The 21,810-nt window shown below is 56.0% G+C and overlaps 1 protein-coding gene across 16 annotated transcripts in view; it reads right to left on the bottom strand.

Moving 5' to 3' along the window:
* The window catches only part of RBFOX3 (RNA binding fox-1 homolog 3), a 188,720-nt gene that overhangs the window by 132,958 nt on the left and 33,952 nt on the right, over positions 1-21,810 (bottom strand). For 13 of the 16 annotated variants that reach the window (XM_055697003.1, XM_055696947.1, XM_055696996.1 and 10 more), the window contains exon 1: positions 13,749-13,977. The exons of the other annotated variants lie outside the window; for them this stretch is intronic. The gene's annotated coding sequence lies outside the window, so the exon portion shown is untranslated. Of the gene's footprint in view, positions 1-13,748; positions 13,978-21,810 lie in introns of those variants that run through there. 16 annotated transcript variants of the gene reach the window in all.

The following is a 21,810-nucleotide window of genomic DNA, read 5'->3' as shown; positions in this document are numbered from 1 at the left end:
GGGAAGAGAGGCCTTCCGCTCAGCGAGTCCAAAACAGATTTCTCCTCCCCACCAGCCTGCGAGCATCTCCCCACCACAGCCAGAGGCAGCACGCAGGCAACGCACCAGCTGCACCAGCCCCACCAGCTCAGCTCGACTGGTTCAGGCTTCACACCCACACTCCCCCGCCTCAGACCGCTGCCCCATTTCCATTTCATCACTCCTCCTCTCCCCCTTGTTTACGGGGCTGAGGCTTTTATTGCTGGCTGCGCGTGGGCGTGCGCGGGCAGCTGAGAGGGAGGAGGATGCCTGGAGAGCACTGCTGTCAACAGGCCTGGGGAGATGCTCTGCAACTCCTGCCATCGCAGGACTTGAAAGTGGAAGATGCTCCACAAACAGAGTGAGGCAGTGGCAGGTCCCTCCCGCTGCAGTGCCGTGCCGGGGGACAGATGCTGAGCTCTGGTCGAAGAGTAAGTCCAACACCCATCGGGGAGCCTCTGCCAGCGGACACGGCTGGAGGAAGCCCAGCTGTTGCTGGAGGCATGGCAGGAGAAACAGATGGGATCCCACCCCCAGACAGGACCCCATCAACACCCGCCAGCCCAGGGACCCACCGCCCACCTCCAGCACCCTGCAGTCGTGGCAGCGAGTGAGCCCCCCAGGCAGGTCACCTCAGCCGGGAAGGAAGGTGGCGGCAGTACCCAGCTCTGCAGCGAGGCTGGAGCACCGGCTCGCACCTCCAAAGCTGCATCTGCCTTGGCGTGCTCTGCTGCAGCCAGCTCATTCCTTTGGCTTTACACCCTCCTCCACCACCTCAGAGATGCATACCCATGGCCAGGGTGGCAGCAATTCCTGCTGCAGCTATAGCAATCCATAAAGAAGCTGACTTCTTTCTTACCTCTCCGAAATGAAGGATGATGATTACCCTACATCCCAGTCCACAAAGCTTAATCCAAATTGATGGCCTCCCAGAGACTGTTTCTTTTGCCTATCTCCCAATCCAATACCCGACTCTCCCCTACCCACGCCTACTCAGTAGCAAAACATCAGAGTAACTCACACGGGCTCTGGACAGAAAAACCATTTATCCTGAAGTGAAAGGCTCCTAGAAGAGACATTAAATTAACAGCGTGTTAGGGAGACATGGCAGAGCCAGCCTTGCCTTCCGATGGGCCCCAGGCAGCAGGGCCGAGGTCTGCTTAGACCTCTCCGGGAAGAAGCTCCTCTGCAACCCCCAGGCTGCGCCTCAGAGTCTTTGCAGCAGATTCAGAGGATGGGAGAGGATGAGGATGCTCCCAAAGCCTGTCTGCCCAAACCACACTGTACACCCCAAATTCTAAGTCACATCTCAGGATATATGCAACGCCACACACACACGAGCACATCACCACTTTCACAAGGGCTAAAGCAGAAGTAAACAGCACTCAGGTTCAGACCTGGGTCACGGACTGAAGCATTCCCCTAACGCCGTGGCTCCCCCAGCGCAGAGCAAGCGAGCATCTATGGGCTTCAAAGTCTGCAACAAGAGTTTCCTCACTAAGCTCCCATCAGAGGAGATCACTGCAGGGAAGAGCAAAGCTGTTGCAACAGCACATGCTCTGCAGCGACCACCGTCACAGCCATAGCCACGCACCTACACACCAAGCCAAGCAGCATCCACAAGAAGCTCTCATTTCTAACAGCCCTGCCAGAGCCCTAACACTCAGTGCCCAGCCACCCTGCTCCTCCTGGAGCAGGACAGACCGAATGGCTGCATCGGCCACACAGCAGGATACAGCCACAAGGCACACCAGCATGGGTCTGGAAAGGGGCACCACTGCGCCCACACACACCTTGGGCTCCAAACCCTGTTTGTCTGCTCAAGGGGCAGCAGAGCAGTGACACAGCACCCTGGGGTGGGGTCCCTGCCCCACGCTCCCCTGCCTCCAGCATCAGTACGGCCCATCTCCACCAGCACCCAGATCCCAACCTGACCTAGAACATCTCCCCAGTGCTGTCCCTAAGCAGAAGTCCAGAGGCCCCCACCAGGGCAGCAGCCCCTGCTGCCCTCCCCGGACCGGTGCAGAAGCACTGACGTGCAGAGGGAGCAGCGCCGCCAGGCAGGCACGGGGCTGGGCGCAGCTCTGGCTGGCTATAAATACCCAGGAGCAGAAGTGACAACAAAGGCTATAGCTGAACTGCACACCATAGATCACGGGAACACAGCACAGCTGAACTGAACTGTCCTGCATTTCCCCCCGCACTTGTGTGAGACCTGGGAGAAAACGATCCCCAATGTCCCACCCATTGGCAGGATCCACTGTCACACGTGTATTTGTCCCTCCGGTGCAGCCAGCCCCTTGGCTACCCAAGCAGCAGGGCTCGCCAGTGGCCTGGCAGGCAAGGCAGCAGGGAAGCCTTGGCCACAGGCACCGGGACACAAATCCGCGGGAAGTGGCAGCTCTTTCCCTGGCAGCACCAAGCTCAGGCCACCTGGCTCCACCAGCTCTAGGCATCCTCATTACTGAGAGGCCCCCACTGACCTCAGGCATCACTGAGCAGGAACCCCAGCGTCCCCAGCTGCCAGCAGCCCCCTCCCCTCGGCCAGGCAGTGTTGGGCAGCTCTCCCTCATGCCAGCTGGGCAGCGTGGGTTCCCACAGCCTCGACTTCAGGCAGACAAGCTGATGAACACTCACATATCAGCCCTCCCCTTTCACTGCTTAAGATATCCTCATCTCTACTGCACCACAGGTGTGTGTGGCACTTAGAGCCAGAGAAGCAGCCGAGCTCCCTGCCAGGAGAGCTTACTTTCTAATTAGACAGATAACAGCAAATCATGACAACAGACCACCGTGGGGAATGGCAGGGACTGCTGCTCCAGGGACAGCGGGAGCTCTGGGGCCTTTCTGACAGCTCTTCTGCTTGCTCCACACTCACTCCCCGCAGCCAGCCATGGTAACACATTGGCAGCCCCTGCCGCAGCCACAGCCCTGGAGAAAAAAACAGCAGGATGAAGACAGAGAAAGGGGAGCTGCTGAAGGGCAGCTGGGTCACTTCACCTGCTCCCCACCACAGCCCTCTTCCCTCAGCACCGCAATGTGCTCGGCGGCTCCCCGGGCACAGACGAGAAGTCCCATCTGTGCTCCAAAGAGGCAGGCAGGAGGGAAACACACTCTGTGCAGGATGAGGCCAAAGTCACAGCCAGGCCACGGGTGCTGGTCTGCACTGCAAGACACTGCGAGCCCTGCTTGCATGTACAGGGAGCACCCCTGACAGACAGCACCCACCGCAAGTGCCAGCCGAGGGGTCCGCAGAGCCAGCACGCCTCGCTCCAGGAAGGGATACCCCATCCTGGCTCTCCATGCCGACTCTGGCACCAACCCAGCATCCATCATACCCCAAGGGAAACTTCTGTGGGGAGCAGCCAGAGCAGCCCCACATCCCTCAGGGCTGGCATGGAGCCAAAGAGTCACCAGGGGAGCCCAGGCAGCCTGACTCACTGGCTGTACACCCCGCGCTGGCTGTCATTGCTCACACTGCCGCGGTGGGTGGGTGGCCATGCTGGCAGGGGATGCACAGGGATGCGGGGGGTGCGGGGAGGGTGCCCCCAGAAGAACAAGGAAAACAAACCTAAACCCAAGGGATATTCATGGGGCCGCCCAGGCCACAGAGCGAGCGCAGCCACCAATGTGCCTGCCCAACAGGAGGATCCCAGGCAAATCCACGGGGACCCAAGTGCTGCTCCGCTCCCTTGTCCTCCCCTAAATTCTCCTCAAAACCAGATGTCCCCTCACGGTGCAAGGCTTTGGTGCGTGCATGCATGCGCATGTGTTTTCATCCCAGTCTATAAATGAGGTCTTTGCTGAGAATTTACAATTCCCTCATGGCCTCAATCTTGCAAAGATTGCTTTACTAACACTGTTGGGCTTTAATTCTAATAAGCCTCCTCTTTATTACGGAACCAGGTCACATTGCCTTGACACTGCAAGAAAATCTTTCATCAGGAAGGAAAACGGAAAAGGGAAAAAAGAAAGAAATAAAAGGGAGGGAGGAGGAAGAAAGGGGAGACAAACAAATAGAAGCTGCTCGCTTCATCTGGGGGACTTTTTGAACCAGGCAAACAGCCGGCAGGCCAGCAGCAGGGCTGCCAGGAAGAGGTGCCTTCCCGCAGCGCCGCTCGCACCCCTTAACGCGCAGAATTATTTCTGGTGCGGCTTCACCTCCTACACACACTCCCACCCTCCACTGCTTAAAAATGCCGAGAGGAGCAGGAGGGGAAGCTTGACAAAACTTTGACAGACATAATGGGGACAGAGTTCAGCCCTGCCCTGGACAGATGGCCATTATCCCCACCCAACGCAGGGCTCCTCATTACCTGGCCAGCGCCGCGGGGATGGGAAGCGGCACAGCGGATCAGAGCGGCAGCGCAAAGCACCCGCAAGACCCAAATGCCTCTGCCAGCAGAAATCAAAGCCCTTCGTCGGCAGGAGAAGGCGGCATGGCTTCTCATTCCCATCAAACAACTGCTCAAATATTGATTTTTCGATTCTGGAGGCTCTTCACCCTCCAGCATCCCTCCCAGCACTCAGTCCCTGGGCTGGCTGGGGGCAGTTGCTGCCTTCTCAGCTCCCCAACTTCTTGGGTTTGCCTGGCTCAAGAGCTGTTATCACAAAACATCTCCTGTTGGTGTCTTATGTCACGGCCATCACCACGGAAACTGATCTCATACCCCACTTCAGCTCCCTGGGCCTGCATCCGCAGCCTCCCAGTGCAGGATCAGAAGAGGACTCATTAAACCTCCTGCCTCCATTAACTCCCAGATAGCGAGACCCTTATTAGCCAAAACATACAGCGTGCCAGGACTCCAGGGTGCTGGTCCCTGCTCCCAGTGCCTCCAGACACCTTCCCCCACCTCGCTCAGAGACAAACGGGCAGCCCCGGACCCCCCTGCGCCCCATGAGAGCCCTGTGTCACACAGCAGGGAACTTCCTAGGCTGTGCCAATGCACAGCGGGCGTGCATCCACAGCACATCACAGGAATCTCACATGCAAGCCACTTAATCTTTGTCACCAACAGCTTGCTGCCGCCCGTGGTGGAGCAGCCCTCTTCCCCTGCCTGCACCAAAGGAAAACTCTCCCGCAGCACATGGGGGCTACACAGTGATGGGGGCCCAAGGTGGCACATCCCCTGCAGGAGAAGTGCCTGACCAGCATGTCCCTAGTCCCCAGCTGGCATTGGGGGTAGCTGCAAGGGGGCTCCTGCATGCTACAGGCACTGCAGCATCCCACAACACCCGCTCACAGGGCTGCCAGGGCCCCAAGGGTCACCGAGAAAGTAAAGGAGAAGCCAGAGGCCACCTGCGCTGATGTAGCCACCATGGCACAGCCACCCTGGGCTATCCCAGCAGCCCTGATCTGGGACATGGGCTGCAGCCCTGATCTGGGACATGGGCTGCAGCGTGGGGTGTCCACAGCCACACCTGGACAAAACCACCAGCGTCCTCCCCACCATACCCCTGGCAGCAGCCAAATGCAGTGCAGAAGACTCCAAAACCAGTGCTCCCAGCACTGGTACAAGGGCAGAGGCTGCGCGGCAGAAGGCAGCAGCTCCAGCAGCAGTGAGGTTTCCTCTATCCCGCACAAGGAGCCAGGGCTCCAGCCCTGGTTTTGGACATCAGAGATATGAACAGGGCCATTAACACCGTTTAGCATGCAACAGCGTACACAGAGCAATGGCCACGCGAGGTGCATGGCTGCAGAGGCAGCTCGGGTCAGGGAGCACGAGTGTCTCTTTCCCACACTGACGGGGACCCAAATGCACCCTCCAAATTCCTCCTGCTGTTTGTTTAGCACAGGAAAGGCAAGGCTTTACTAAGCCAAACAGCTCAAGCACAGGAGCTGAAAATGCCTTTTGCAGGGTCGGCATGGCGGAGGCTCCTGAACCGCAGCCTCCCCCTGAGAGCACAGCCAGGATTACAGCAGGGGGAGGCCAGGGCTGCTCCAAATGTAGACGTTTTAATTCTCAACGCTAGCAGCTGCACTTAAGGCAAGAGAAGCAGGGAAGCCATGCACAGGAGTAACCATGGCAACTTCACGGAAGTTAAATAAAAACTTCTTTAAAAAAAGATAACGAGGTCCCTGAATCATGCTTTATCAGCTATGTTGCTATAAAGATCGAGATACAGCCAGCTCAGGATTCCTAATTACTTCTGCAATATACTGTAGATAGCTTTATTTAAAAAAAATCTTGGCTATGTGTATAATGATTTAGGCCTCTCTCCATACCAGGATTTGCATATTCCATGAAGCACCTTCCCAGGCAGATCTGCCTTGCAAAAGCCCTCCCGTGCAATGCCTGCCCACTCGCACTCTGGGGGCTCCTGTGGCTGCACCCCGAGCCCTGCTCTCACACGGGGGGCACGGGAAGACCCCCAGCAGTGCTGCTGCCAGACCACACTAGCACACTGCCAGCATGTCCTCCCACCGTGGCACTGCCAGAGCCTCCCAAGCGCAGCGGAAGCACCCGGCTGTAGCACGGCTCTGGGCGACTGCAGCAGCGATGTGCTGACGTGCAGATTACCTGGGCTGCCTGCAGAGCCCCTCAGCGCAGAGCGATGTTCTCCAGCAGCATCCACCATTTGTATGCACTGAACAGCCACAGCTGCACGCAGAGCCCCACACTGACAGTGCCGCAGCCCCTACCCCACACCTGCCAGAGAGGGGAACGAGCACCAGGACTCTGACACCCCAGCCTTGGGGGTCACCTTCCCAGGGCCCAGAAAGCAGCCAAAAGCAGCATTGCCCCCAGTTCAGCTCACACCAGTTTGATGCCTGCTACAGTGCTACGGCAGAAAGTCCTTCGGTGCCCAGAAACCAAACCACAAGTTGTGAGAGGTCTGTAATCCCTTTTTCCCACAAAACAGGCTCTCAGACAACCCCAGTAACTCCCGGAGGGCAAACAGACCTTCTCAGCCTGCAAACAGACAATGCTTGATCGCATCCACAGCCTGACAGTGCCGCACCCATCAGGTGTTATGGACCCAAATGCTGTTTGGGGAAGTGTCATTAAAACCCACGATTTCCATCAGTCACAGCAGCAAAGATGATCTGCCAGAGCCCAAAGGTTTGTCAGCACTCCCAGTGACCTGGGGCCTCCCAAACCCAGAGATATGGCACACCAGCACTGTCACCACCCAACTGCAACCGCACACCATTTGAGCCCCAAAGAAAAAGGCACCAAAAGCTCCCTGAGCCCAGCTGGGCACACAAACCCAAACCCACCCAGTGGGGACCCAGACATCGCAGTGGCTCTATCAGTCAACACTGCACCACTTCCCAAGAGCACGCAGCACCTTCCCCACTGCCCTGCTCCAGCATTCGCCAAAGGGGATGGGTTTACTGTGACCATCACTGCCTTGGAGCCACTGCTCCCTTCCTCGTCCCCTGCCTGCAGCCTCACGCGGGAGGCAGACCCTCACCCCAGGGCACTGCGGGAAACAGGGCACAGGTGGGATGAGGAGCACGCCTTGACTTCCTCCATCCACCCCAGGGATGTGGGGCAGGGAGTCACCCATCCAGCCACCCCGGGCTGCCCGCAGCGAGGACCAGCACCACTGCTCACCCCAACATCTGCCCTGCAACAGGTAGCACCTGGCCACACCTTCACACAGGGGCCGATTCCAGCTGGCGCTGCTGGCCACGAGGCAAACTCCCTGGCACAGCACTGCCAACTGATGGCATGCTATTGCATTTCCATCTGGACTCTGGTTACTGGCTTAAAATTAATTTCTCTTTCTTACTGGTCAATCTGCAAAGACATCCCATTTAGCAAAAGGATGCCAGGGCTTCTGCCAACAAGAAGGATGTGCCATGTGCAGGTTTAAATAGTGATTTGGATTCTTTATTTTCACAGCTTATGGTAAGAGTAAGTGAATTATATGTATTATTTACTATGTTTTTAAACTCATTTAATTTAAGCTGATTCTGAATGGAAATTAGAATTCAATTAAAATGTGGAGGAAAGGTCAGCATTTTGAAGCAGATTATTAAGTAAGGCTACATTAAACACATTGGAAGTATAAATACCTAGGAACAAGTTCTATAGTTAAAAGTAGATTTATTCAGCAAAGACAGTATCGTCTGTGGACCAGGAATCGAGGAACCAGTTATCAAGGTCAAGATTTTATCAGCAGGTCTCAGATTCTCACATCTATGTTTTACCCAGAGCTTGATTAAGAGTTTAGAAATCTGGAAAAGTCTCCCTTTTTCTCCAGCTCCCTGCTTTAGAATTAATTGTTTATCGATCCGACAAGAGGAAAATATTCTCTCCCGGCTGCAGAGGAGGTGAGCCAGTTGTCAAAAGTTGTTTTATCGCTTCCACAAATTTTAGTTGCAATGACTTCCTCTGGTTCAATAAATCTGTTTTGTCTGAGCACTGGCCATGCACATGCCCTGCTCACAGATTCCTTAAGATGATTTTAGCAGATTACAGAACTGAAGCCATTTTTCAGAAAGTCCAGATTTCCAGTTTCAAGAAATCCGGAATCCACCAGATTGCCCAAAGGGAGCATCAGCAGCTCCACTCAAACCCCAGTGAGTCCAGGTCCTCTTATATATTGAAATACCATTTTCACCTGCCCCCTGCTTGGGTAGAGCCGTGCAGCTGGGAGGGCACATCAGGCACCACAGCACAGCAGGCACCGTGGCACGGCCAGGAGGGGAAGGAACTGGCTGGGGCTCGGCAGCCACCATCCCCACCCAGGCCTTGGGGGGCTGTGGGCAGCATCCCAACACCCCACTGCAGTGCCAGCAGAGATCACAAAAAAGCCTTTTTGGTTGTTGGTTTTTTTAAGTTTCCCAGTTAAAAAAACATCCCTGCAGCAGGGGCGCAGGCAGCCTGGCAGTGCCCACATGAGCATGCGGTTCTTCATTGCTTGGGAAAACCAACAACAAAATGCCGGGAGAAACCAGCTTTTCCCAGCAATGAAACCCTCCAGATCCCTCCCTGCCACTGCAGGGTCCATCCTTGCAGCCCCAAGTGCCCCTGCAAGCAACGAGGGTGCAGCGCAGCAGAGACTGAGCACCGCAGACACCCTCTGCCCAGGAAGCTTACGGGAGCAGAAAGAGTTTCTGAGCAGTAAAGCCAAAAAGCAACAGAAAAAAATGCAACAGCAACACCCATGGCTAAGGCACCAGGCTGCCCCGTTGCCCCTGTGCTCCCCAGCGCTCCCCAGCCGGGGTCCCGTGCGTACCAGCTGTCACACCTCACTGCCAGCGGCACGGCTGTGTGCCACGGCTGCAAATAAAATCACAGCTCTCCTGCCGCAGTGGCCCGAGGAACACAGCAAGAGCCACAGAGGGAAAGCACAGCCTGAAAGGGAGCTCTGGGCAGCAGCGTGGGTGGCACTGGGACAAGGGGGCTTGGCCGGGGGGATGCCCCACAGAGGAGGTTAAAATGGCACGGACCCTGCTGTGCTGCCGAGGCATGCCTGTGGTCTGGGGCTGAGAGGTGAGGTCAGGAGATGCCAATGAGGGAATGGCATCATTCCCAGCAAAGCTTGGGACAGGCATGAGCCACTGGCAGGACAATCCGTGCCAGGCAGCCATGTACGCAGTGGATAAAGAAACATGAAAAAGGATCCCATGCTTGTGTGCTTATTTCTACCCATTAGAAATTCAATCTTGTCTAGTCTGGAAGACACAATGATGCCTGGAGCATCCAAGTGTGAGCTGAGCAAAGGAGAGAGCTAGCTTTAGATTGGTTTATTAAAAATAAAGTTTCAAAAAAAATTTAATCTCAATACATAATGAAATAACGGAGAAGAAAATTTTGCTTCCTCATCTGGTATCTCAGCCTGTCAATTAATTTGCAAGAATGTACATCCCAAAATACCTCAGATGATTCCAGCAGAAGGCCCTGGAACAGCACCGATGACAGGCCCTGCCTGTACTGTGAAAGGTTAGAGAGGAAAAAAGGAGCTGCTGCGGCAGCCCTGAGCATCCCAGCCTGGCAAGGGAAGTAGAATCCTGGTGGAAGGCAGCACCAGAGCTCTCAGCTGGGGCTGCTGCCCTGCCCACTGGCAGGGTGCGATTGCTCCCCAAGGGTCCTGAGAGCAGCAAATCCCCCTGAGCCAACAGCCAGCAGCAGCCGGGGCAGGAGAGGGGCTGGGGCAGGTCACCACGAGCTCTAGGCTGATAAGTGGGAAGCCTGTCAGCTCACACGCTTGCAAGTATGTCTCCTTTCCACTTCACTGTATTCATTGCCAATGAGCAAAAGGCATTTGGACCCACGTGAAAGCAAGCTGCTCTGCAGGTCCCCTTTCAAACCCAGCTGAGACACTGACTCACTCCACAACCTCAAGAAAGGCACCTCAGCCTCCCATACTTTCTTATTTCCAGATGTGCAAAGAGGACAGACGTTGCCAACCGATCCACCCCAGCACCTCTGCAGCAATGCCCAAGGAGCTCCAGGCTCCCAGCACCGCACGGCTGCAGCTGTACCACCTCCAGCTCAACCCCTCTCTGCGAGCTTGGTCTCAAACCTCACCACCAGCTCCCCTTTCTCTTCCGCAGTTGTATGAAAAAAGCAGATCAGTCATAAGAACTAATTATTCAGTGTACTTTCACCCTGTAAGACTGTAAATTAAAAGAGAACTCAAATAAATTAAGGAACTTCTCTCATGCCTTTTATTATCTCAATAACCTTCAGAGGGATTTATCTACCGTCAGCTGATCCATTTAAAAAATTGTGACGACAAACTAATTTAGTAAATGCATACACTTAAAAACCTTTATTTATACACTGAATGAGCAAATACGGCCCATGCTGGACGAGCTGCTTGAGACACTAATCTCATAGGGACACCTGCATCCCCCCTGAGCACCCAAACCCAGCCAGCACATGGCTCCAGCCCCACTCCTGCGCTCCTGTGCGGCTAGGGAGTCTGGGGATCCCTCTCCGGCGTCATGGCAAATGAGCTCAACCATCCCACCCAGGGCAGGAAAGAAGAAACCTGCTCTGCAGGACAGGGAGGCAAAGCATCAGCAACCATCAGCAGCACGGAGAGACGGGCTCCACCACTGGCAAACACAGTGTGCAGCCTGCCCGGCCATCCCACCGCCTGGGACATCAACACCTTAATTAAGGATGACATGTTCTAGTGATGGGAGATGGAGAAATAAGTGCAACTGGGAAAGAGGTCCTTTATTTTGAAAAGAGAGAAAAATCTCAGCCCTTGTCATAAAAGGACTGTAAGCTGGGAACATATGGAGCATGCATGACTGGCCAGGTCTGGGAAAGGAAAGCTGGAGGAGCCAGTTTTCCAAAAGAAGCATCACATGCAACAAAGGTCAGCATCCTAAAAATCATCCTCCCAGCCTGCATAGGTCCCTCTCACTCAGGAACAGTGGGAAGGGAATGGACGGGCACCGCAGCAGCCCTGCGGCTGAGCACAGGAGTACCCACGATCAACACCAGCCTCGCACTCCTGGCAGCGCTGCCTCATGCTGTGCAGGCTCCCGGCACAGATGTCCATCGGTGACAGCTCCTTCAGCACAACCAGCACTGCGACATCTGTCCCCACGCAGTCCCTAAACTGCTGGGAAGGAGTGAGAGCTGCGGCCGCCAGGCTAGGGGTTTCCCAGTCACATCCTGGTCCCTCTGTGCCCCTTTGGGTACCTGGCACTGGGCTCACGGCCACAGCAGCTCACCAGCCAGCTGGCCTGTGGGCTCCAGAGCTCCCCTCTTCAGTGCTCCAAAACCACCCCCTCAGCTCGCTACATGAAATTTGTGCCCATGGCAGGATCACACAGCCGTGCCCCAAAAGCAACTGCCTTAACCCTGGTAAAGGTTTACCTAATGCTGCAGCAAAGCGTTTGTGTGCCCTTGTGCCAAGGCTTTCTGTGGTGCTGAACAATCCCACAGATCACTTCAAAGGAAAGGGGTGAAAAAAAACCCCCACCCTTCTGTGTTTCCTATGAAATAACAAGCAGGGCCTCGCCACAGCTCCCCAGAGCCAAGAACCAGTTCCCAACGACTGGCCAGATCTGGGCAGCCCTGCCAGCCCCAACCCACTGCAATCATCCTTCCACAAAAATTATCAGCTCCAGGCTCTTTCTCCATCTATTATCCAGAAAAATAGCCTTAATTTCTTGCTTTGTGAGGCATTATCACGCCTCAACCATTTTAGCCTGAAACCAGGAAGCTCTTTGGGGAACAGAGTGCCTTCATCTGTGCTTGCACAACACCCAGCACAGCGAGGCCTCCAGACTGGCTGCAGCCTCTGGTACCGCTAGAATGCAAATAACACCAGGGCAGCGGAGTACACCCTCGACACACTGTGAGACACATCATGAGCCCCAGACACCCTGGAGAAGACTGGGCAGAATTAGCAGGCGAAAAAGAGCAAGGTATTCCCCAGCCTTGCAGCCTCCCACAGCACACAGCAACCTGCAGCCACCCTGGGCTGTGCCCCCCAGGACAGAAACCCAGGTGGCAAGAGCCACCCTGCCCGAGGCCAGGCTTCCATGGAGGCAGAGAGCAAGTTTCAAACCTTCATGAAAGGCAACCAAAAATAGTCTGTGTTGTTAATGTCATGCTTACTGGAGTGAAAAGCTGAGAAATCCCTGTTTCCCTGCTCTGCCCCCCACCCCCCGCCATCCCTCCGCCTGCGCACACACAGAGGCACTAACGAAGCAATCCCAGAGTTCTCGAGGCTGCTCCAGCCAGAGGGACAGCTCCGTGCCCCCAGCTCCTGCCAGCCTACTGCCCATCCCCACGCAGGGCCTGCCCAGCTCCTGGGCAGCACAGCTGCTCCCAGACCCCCATGCCACATTTGTTTACTTCAGACATCTGCCTTTAAGCGTGCGGACATGATGCTGTGTGCCGTGCAGCCTCCTGGCACATGCACCGACGGGGGACCACTGGCATAGGGGTGCTGGGTGATGGCACTGTGCATTTTGACACACGACAGAAATAAAGCAGGTGACTCCGAAAGGCCTTCTCCATCCATCCCTCCCCACACATGAGCCCCCCACGCTGGCACTACGAGCTCACCTTGCAATGAAATTCCTGAAGACAGGCTGGAATTCAGGAAAGGACAAGGCCAGGGAAAGCTGCCATGCTCGCCTGGCTCTGCCCGTTGGCAGCGGGGCCAAGCTCTGCGCCTGCGGCTTTGCCCGCTCCCCAAGGCCGGCCACCAAGCGGGAGCCTCTCCTCCGCCTCCTCCTCCCTCACCCTGTCAATCCAGACTCCATGTCACCCAACTTTTTCTTACAATTTACCTTCACCTGGAGGGCGTGATTTTAATTAGCCTGTTAACAACAGCACCTAATTAAGACATCCGTTAAGAATCTACAATGCAAACTTAACGAGAAGTTGGGGCAGCATCCTTCCACAAGCAAAGTACGCAGCCAACCCCAGCCTGAGGAGACGCTACGAACGGGCGGGCTCCGTTACCGGAGCCCAGCTCAGGCTCCCGAACCGGCACCACCCGCTGCAGCGAAACTTCATCCCGGGGCGCAGCGGAGCAGCGGCGCTGGGGAGGGGGCTGCCACCGGGCCCTCCACCCCGCACCCCGCTCCACCCCGCAGCGCCCGGAGCCACCAGCCTTTCCCCGCGATGCGCTCCGCCACCGCGGCTCCCGGTGGAAGCCCTCCGTTCCCCCTAGGGCCACCCCAGCAGAACTTCGCCCGCTCCCCCCCGCCCAGCGCCCCGGCGAGCTCCCCCGCAACCTCCCCGCTCCCCTCCCCGGTGCCACCGGGCGGGGGTGCCGCCGCCCCGGTAACTCACGCTCTCAGAGGTCCCCGCCGCGGAGGCGTAGGGCAGCCGCGGGTCCCCGCCCGCCGAACAGCATCTCCCGAGCAGCGGCGACCGGGGCAGCCCGGCGGCAGGAGGCGGCGCGGCAGCGGGCTGGGCTCGCCTCACCGGGCAGCCTCACACGCGGCTGCGCCCGCGCCGCCGCCGCCCCCGGAGCCGCCGCCGAGCGAGCGCGCCCGCCCCCGGCCGCCGCCGAGCGCCGCGGGGGGGGCACGTGCGACCGCCCCCGGCCCGCCCCGCCCCGCGGCTGCCGCCCCCCGCCTGATCCCCTCCCCCTTCCCTTCCCCCCCACCCGCCGTGGGGCTGGCGAGGCCCGGCGGGGACACCTGTGGGGCGGGGACCGGGGGGGTCTCCCGGGACCGGGTCCCACCTCCCGGCCCCGCGCTCCCCCGGCCCTGCTCCCTCGGCAGCGAGGGGCTCCCGGCCCGGCAGCGGGCTCGGCGGGCGCTCCCACCTCCGGGCCGGAAAGAAAGCCTTTTTTTAACATATTTTTCCCCCCCTCCCCGTTTCTGCCCCGAACACGAAGGTACCGCAGCCGTGGCCAAGCGGGGGTCGCTCCCGCCGGCCCTGGGCCTTCCCTCCGCCGCCCCTGCCTGGCCCCGCGGGTGAGTGAGGAGCGGAGCCCCCGCGCCTGGCGCCGCCCTGACCCCACCGCCGGGCCGTGGGCCGGGGGGATGCCCGGGCCCGGTGCAGCCGCCCCTCGGGACGGCAGCGAGGAAGAGAGTTTCTGCTCCTCCTGCAACTACTGGGAAAACCGAGGCAGTGCCGGCAGCCCCTGGGATGTAGGCTTGCAGCGTACCCCGGGTTCACTAAAGCGCTCTGCGTGTCTCGGCCTCTTACCCTTCCTTCTCTTTACATCTAATTTTAAGGCCCTCTGGGCAGTGGTTCGGGCATTCCCACAGCGGCTGGAAGCTGTAGTCCTTCCTTGAGCGTTATGCAAGAGCAGACCTCTGGCATTCCCAGCTCTCTCCCATTTTTCTGCTGTTTACCTCCCCCCCCAGGAAGCTGGCTGAACATGATGCATGCCCAGATTTTGCAAACCACAGGCTGTCAGAGGTCCTGTTGTTCTGCCCTTTCTCCTGAGCTCGCTAGCGGAGTGCCATCTCCCTGAAACAGCCAGGAGCGGTGGCCGCTCTGGCAGCACGGGTCCCTTGTACCAGGTGCGGCCGAGCTGAGCACACACACACACACCCCAGCCCAGGGGATGTTACACAGCACAGTGGCAGCAAACTGCTCCTTGCAGACCTCCCGGGTTACTGGACGGGGCTCAGCACCTTTGTTTGGCTCAAATGATTTATTTGTGGTTCCCAATAGTTAAGGCTGTGGTGAACCTCTGTAAGTTATAGCTCCTGAGAAATATCTGGAATACCTGCTGCCTGGTTAAGCTATCATTTCCTTCCTGTGAACTTAGCACACGGTCCATCTGTGAGACATTATCAGTATCCTGCAGAGTCCACGTGTGACCCCCTGAAAACAAGCACCGCTCCCCCCCTCCCCCTCCTAACAGTTTGTCTTTCCTCCCAAGGGCTTTGAGGAACGTTTTAGAGAAAATCATCAGAGCTGTACAGAGCTGTATCGTGAATGAGGACTCTAAAATGCACCAAACGCACCTCATACATCTTAACATCCATTTTGTATCATAAATGTACATTTTTAGCCCTCCAGGATGCAGCAAGCACCCAACCCCGAGCCTCACTGCTCTGTCAGAGAACCAGCCCCTGTTCTCACGACCTGCCAGACAAAGGCAGCACTCAGTCAGGATGGCTCCTTGCTATGCCCCGCTGTGCTGTTTTCTCACGGTTCATTGAGGCTGAACATGCTTCAGGCAGCAGATTTGGAGAACAAGGAACTGGGAAGACAGGAGAGCTCAGCTCTGCAAAATTTTCTCTGCATTTCAAGCCTCCGAGCCAGGTCCCTGTTGACACCTATTCCTAGAAATGCAAACTGGTACCTGCTCGGGAGATGCAGCCTTGCAAACCGGGAGGCATGCGCGTGCTAACCCAGAGGAGGAGAGGCGGTGATGCTCGGGATTGCTAGGCAACCTCGCGATGCCCAGCGGGAAGAGGCCAGATCCGAGCAGCATGCCCAGCTGGGGCAACACCAGGAGAGGAATCCACCAGAGGAATCTGCCTGTGGGTCTCCAGGAGGGCTAGCATCTGAAGCCGGCCATGGGAGAGGAGGAGGAGGAGAAGGAGGAGAAGCAGGCAGGGGGTAATGGCAGTGAACGCACAAAAGCAGCAGTGGAGGGAAGAGAAGCAGTCAGAAAAAGCACAAGTCAACAAACCCCTGCCTTTTTGCAAGGCTGTTACATGAACCAGAGGGAACAGCTATTAATCTGGAAAAAATATGTAGTTTTCTTTTTTTCGTAGCTTATTTCACAGTCTATTTGCCATTTAGGGCCTTCATTTGGAGGCAGTCATAGTTGTTAAGTTACTGCTGGTTGGGGTTTTTTTATCCTTAACAACGAGGTTTTCCTTCTCATAATCGTGGCTGGAAGAAAGAGATGACAAGACCTGTTGCAACTCCGTCTTGGGCTTTTCCTGAACGCAGATGCTGTAAACATGGAACACAGCAAAACCCCAGCACGTGGGATCCTCCCAGTCCCCAGGGCCAAGCGTGTCATCCCCATTATTCCCCCTGTGGAGCCCCAGCAAGGACAGTGCCAAGCAGCCAGTCCCTGATCTGCAGACCTCTGCTAGGCAACAGATGCCATTCAGTATCGGGAAAAGACATGAGACCAGGTGGCGGCAGCCCCTCCACGTCCACAACGGCTCCAGCTCTCAGGGGCCCTCGCCTCTGAGACGCCAAACAAGGTCCAGGCCCTCCCCATGACTCTGCCCAAAAAGGGGACATTTGCAGTGTGCTCAGCTCTGACCCAGCACCGGCAGCTCAAGCCTGGCTCTGCCAGGAGGTTCACCTGCACCTACTGGCACCCATCCTACCTGCGTGGGTGGGGGGCCGGCACGGAGCCCCCTGCCCACTGGAAAGCTGGGGGAATGGTGCCAGCTGGAGCTTTCCCCAGAGAGCTGCCAGAACACCGGGTACCTGCACCATCCTTGGCTGCAATGGAGACGGTGGGATGACATGGCAGGACCCAGATATTTTTTTTGGCAAGTGTCAGATGCCCTGACCCAAAAAACCCAAAGCGGAACGTGCAATACCCAGCCAGGAGCTGAATGCACGTCTGGTCATGAACACGCTCAGCCTGCAAAGCACTCTCCAGCACTGGAGAAAGGAGCAGGGAAAGCCAGGCTAATGTGCTCTGAAATAATGCTTTTTTAAATATAATTTACAATAGATGCTAAGCTATGCAACATAATGAGCAAATCTAAAATGCAATTGTCACTGCACATTAACAGCAAAATCCTGAACCTCTATTATACTAACAAACTTATTAGATCAGTGAACATTGCATTGCATCAGTCAATTACTAAAACAATGCCAAGATCAGTAGAACAATCTGGATATCCATTACAGGGGGAGAAGGAGTGAGGGCATGCAACCAGGGCTGCCTGAAGCACGGTGTGTTTTAAAACATTAAATGTATTTATGTCTTCAGTGTAATGCTTCACCTGTTGGGTGTTTTGCAGCCGTGTCCCCTGTTCCAGGAGATGGAGACTAAGGAGCCTGAAGCCATCTCTGTGCTCAGACCTCGAGTCCCTGCCTGGGAGCAGGAGGCTGAGGAGGGAAGCACCACTGGCCTCACTGCTGGGATTTCCCCAATGCCAAGCGATCAAGTCTGCAGCATTAGCTGTGCTCAATGTCAGGAGACACTGCAGAAAGGTAAGTCCTGTAAAAAGCAAAGGAGCCACCACAGTGGGTGCTGCCCAGCCGCTCAGACGCCTGGCTTCCCCCTCCCACGCATGGTGGGTCAGGCCCCATCCCTGCCTCCGCCTCCAGCTTGGTCCCCAGCTGCCCACCCCAAACACCTTCCCAAAGAATCCTTGGAGCAGAACTGTGAACAGCAAGTGGACACAAAATGGCCAGAATTCAGCCATCACGTCGCTGCCACTCTCCAAGGAGCCAGTGTTGGCCAGAGTCTACAGATCTGTGCCCGTGAGCAGAGCTAGCTCTGAGCTCATTCCTGGCTCCAGGACCACAGCCACCTGCTGCAGCACATATTTTCAGGGAAGGGCATTTGCTCCAACACAGTACAGGGCACGCAAAAGCTGGCAGGGGCTTCTCCCTGCAGCCTCCAGGGTCTTGCCTCCCCCTCTGACTCCATGAAATCCCATCAATGCTGATGCTACATCCTTACAGGACTGTTAAACGTGAAATCAGGTGAGCTTGAGTAAACCTGGAAAGATGTCCATGCAAACATCTACAGCAAAGTGTGCCTTGCACCTCAGTGAAGTGATTTGACACAGCACTAATTATGCAAATTAATCATCTTTAAATCAGGTACTTGTTTATTTATTTATTTTGCATTTTGCACAGCAACCAGGCAGGAGGAGCACTGGGAGACAAGAGCTGCTCTATTTCAGCTGAGGAGAAATATTTGGTAACGTGTTGCATGATCCAACTGCCCCACATTATTTTTCAGATTAAATTCTGAATTGATTTGCTGGTATCATACCGCTCATAGCTCTCAATATGTCATGGCAGCTAATGAACCATGCCAGGGACACATTCATAACCCGCTATTAGCTGCTTCCATCAGGGAGGGATTTCTTTTTTTTTTTTTTTTTCCCTCTTTGCTCTGAGGTTCTAGAAGTTAAAAACCCAAACCAGCCCCCACAACCATCACCAGCAAACATTTCTACAGAGAGTCAAGCACCTGTGTGATTTCCATCCCTCCCTGCTTGGGAGCTGGCTCTCAAGTGGCCACAGAAAAGGCCCTGGACAAGTCACCCAAACCCCGCTGATTTTCCCCAGTCCCAGTTTGCCCAGAGCAGGTTCCTCCCTTTCCCCAGACCTTCACCCTCCAGGCACAGAAGCTCACACCATCTTCTGCACAAAGCTGCACCAACACGGTCTACAAAACCCGCCTCAAACCACGTCCCAGAGGGCAGCTGCCAGGAGCTGGACCGGAGAGGAAAGGGCTTCCACACGCCAGCCCACTCCTCCCCACTGCTGCAGCTGGAGCCGGGATCCTGCTCCAAAGGAGCTCCAGCACAGAGCAGGGAGGTGGCGGTAGGGACAGAAATGCAGTGGCCTCCGAGGGTCCGCTCTCCTGGGGCAGCAGCTGCAGTGTGTACACTGCGGGAAGGCAGTGCTTCAAACAGGAGCAGAGTTCCCCTTCGCTCCAAACACAGTGCTTCAGGATTGTGGAGACAACTCTATCAGGGGAACAAGAGCTAATTAAATTTACTGGGATCATTGAAGAGGAAATTATTTAATATTCTGCATGGAATTTAATATCTGAAAGCATGAATGGCCTTGTTTCATCAGAGATCTGTTCCTTCCCAACATTTGACTTTACTTTTCGCAGCCAGCCCTGCCACCAAGGAATGGGCAGGGATGAGGGAGGATGCTGCCTGCAAGGAACCGGAGCTGGATAGAAACAAATAGTGGGAGAGCAGAGCGTTGCTGGAGCCGTGACTGCATCCCCAGGTGCTCCCAACAGAGCAGCAGCTCCACGATCCAGAGGAGAGCAGCCTCCTGAGGGGCTATGCTGGCTCTTCCACAGGAGGATCCTCCCACTCCCATCCACAGCCACTTCCACGTGGGGCTGCCGCTCTGCCAGTGAGCACCCGCATCTGTGTGGGGCCTTCAGTTTACAACCTTACACATGATCCCATTTTAACTGCCTAAATGTTGCAACTTCTTAAATCCCCCCAGTTCGCACCTCCCTTCACAGAGGAGCCTGGGCTGGTCGCACCAGGATCCTGGGACAGGTGGACATTGCCACAGGGAACCTTCGCCTTGGCTGTGCATCCCTCTGGTGCTGCTTATACGAATCAGCCTCTCCACATCAAGCACCTTTTGCACTGCAGGAGGATCCCACCATTTCATTTTCACACGCTCCATGCTTGTGGCTCTTCAGTTTCTCCGGGTTGCAAAGACCTTTCTGGTTCCAAGGGCTGGCAGCCACCTCTGCACTCTCACCAGGCTGTGTCCCTGCACCAGCTGAGTGCCAGCTGGGATGTGGGATGGATTATGCCATCCGGATGCCACCAGGCCACCTTCCCACCCATGCAGGGTGGCGGCTGGGACACCGCAGCAATGATGCCCTCGGCACAGCGAGTTTCTCTGCTGCAGCTCAACCACGCTGCCTGCAGCCACTCATCCAGAACCACTCTGTGCTTGTCCCTACAACCCGACTCCTTCCTTGGATGGTTAATGATTTTCCAGAAGCAAAATATTGAACCCCACTTGCTACTGTTAAGAAAAATCCCGTGATTGCTTCCCAGATGGCTCGCCAGGCTGGCTGCCTGACCGGCAACTGACAGGGGCTGGGTGTCTGCTGGGATGGGCACGGCCTGTTTTGCCTCCCCCAGAGCTAGCAGCAGGGGGGACCTCTTCAGCCCCCCAGGCCTCACTTCAGGGTGGGCGACTCCATCTGCCCCAGCTCCCATCCAGCCAAGCCGTTGCCAGTAATCCACCTTCCCTCAGGACCAAACCCAGCTCCATGGAAGGTACCATTCAGCAGCCCTGGTGCTGTGGGTCTCTCCTGGGACTTTGCCCGCAGAGGTGGACTCAGCCCCACGGCAGAGCCAGCATCTCTTTTTGATGAAGCAGGAGTCACCAGGGCTGGCACAGAGCTGCACCAGCAACACCCCAGCACCACAGTCGCAGGGTCTCTGGCCTCCAGAGCAGAGCCCAGGGATGTACCAGCCTTGTACTGGAGACCCCAGAGCTCCTGCCCCTCTGGCTCCCTGTTTCCTTCTCCTCTTTGTGCCCTGATAATTTCTCTTTCTCTCTTACACACATGAAAGTGATTATAAGCAGCAATAATTTTGCTTCTGTATTTATGTCACCAATACCTTCAGCTAATTCCTGTAACTGCCAGCATGGAAGCACTAATACCTCTGCAAAAGACAAAGCAATTATTTCTAAACATAGCTCCATTTCCTTGCATTGTCACCATCCAAATCACCAAAACCCTGGTCCATTGTCAGCATCTTTGTCTAACTAGCAATGGGAGAAAAGATAATTTTTTTTCAAAAAAAACCCCATATCCAGTGGCATCAAGCAAGCAAAAAGTGTACCTGTACACTCGCCTTCCCCAGCCCTGCAGCACCCCAGCCCACACTTGCCAGAGTAAGTCAGTGTGGGGAGTGATACAAGTCCTGGCTCACAGCTGGAGGGAGGCACAGGAATTGGCCAGGGACAGCCCGGGATGGGGACATCGCCCTGAGGAGGGCTGAGACTCTCCAGTGCCTCAGTCAGGAGAGCTCTGGAGTTGCCCCTCACCTCACAGCACCCATCTCTGCAGCAAACGCCATCTAGGTGACAGGGACCCAGCTGGGCTCAGTGACCCCTTGAAATGGTGCCCATTTTCAGAGGAGGAACAAGGGAAACACTGAGCAGAGAGGCCAGGAGCTGGCTCTCCCACGGGCCCCAGGACATCAGCTCCTGTCCAGCTGCCCAACTTCTCAGGTTCTGCAGAGAAACTCCCTGCTCTTCCCCAGGTGACAAGAACATGCCACCACTTGATCCAGACGCAGGCACATTAGCAGTGCTCCCAGCGTCTCTGTCTGGATGGAGACACAGTGTCTGCCTCGGGACCCTCTGCAGCACCAGACCTTATTATCCTACGGGTCTGCTCTCAAGAAATTAAAACGAGTCATAAAATGACAAGTAAAGTGAAATAAGGAATGTAAAGAGCAGAAAGAATGTAATTTGCGTCATTAGCATATGTACAGCACTTGCAAAGTGCCTGTTCCCCACCGGGACAGCCCAGCCCCTGAGGAGGGGGGGTCCCACACCACCCCGAGATGAGGCAACAGCTCTTCTGCATGGGGGTCCTGGGGGTCCCCTGCCCCAGCCTGGGGGTGCTTCCCTGGCCCCCCTCTCACAGGTGCCCACTCTACGGAGTGGAGTTTAGGGCCCTTGAACAAGACGTGGTACCCCCAGCCCTGCAGATCCCTCC

The sequence above is a fragment of the Falco cherrug genome, chromosome 1 (genome assembly GCF_023634085.1).
Source record: "Falco cherrug isolate bFalChe1 chromosome 1, bFalChe1.pri, whole genome shotgun sequence".
In the NCBI taxonomy this organism is placed as follows: Eukaryota; Metazoa; Chordata; class Aves; order Falconiformes; family Falconidae; genus Falco; species Falco cherrug.
This window is presented reverse-complemented; position numbering and strand designations above follow the sequence as displayed.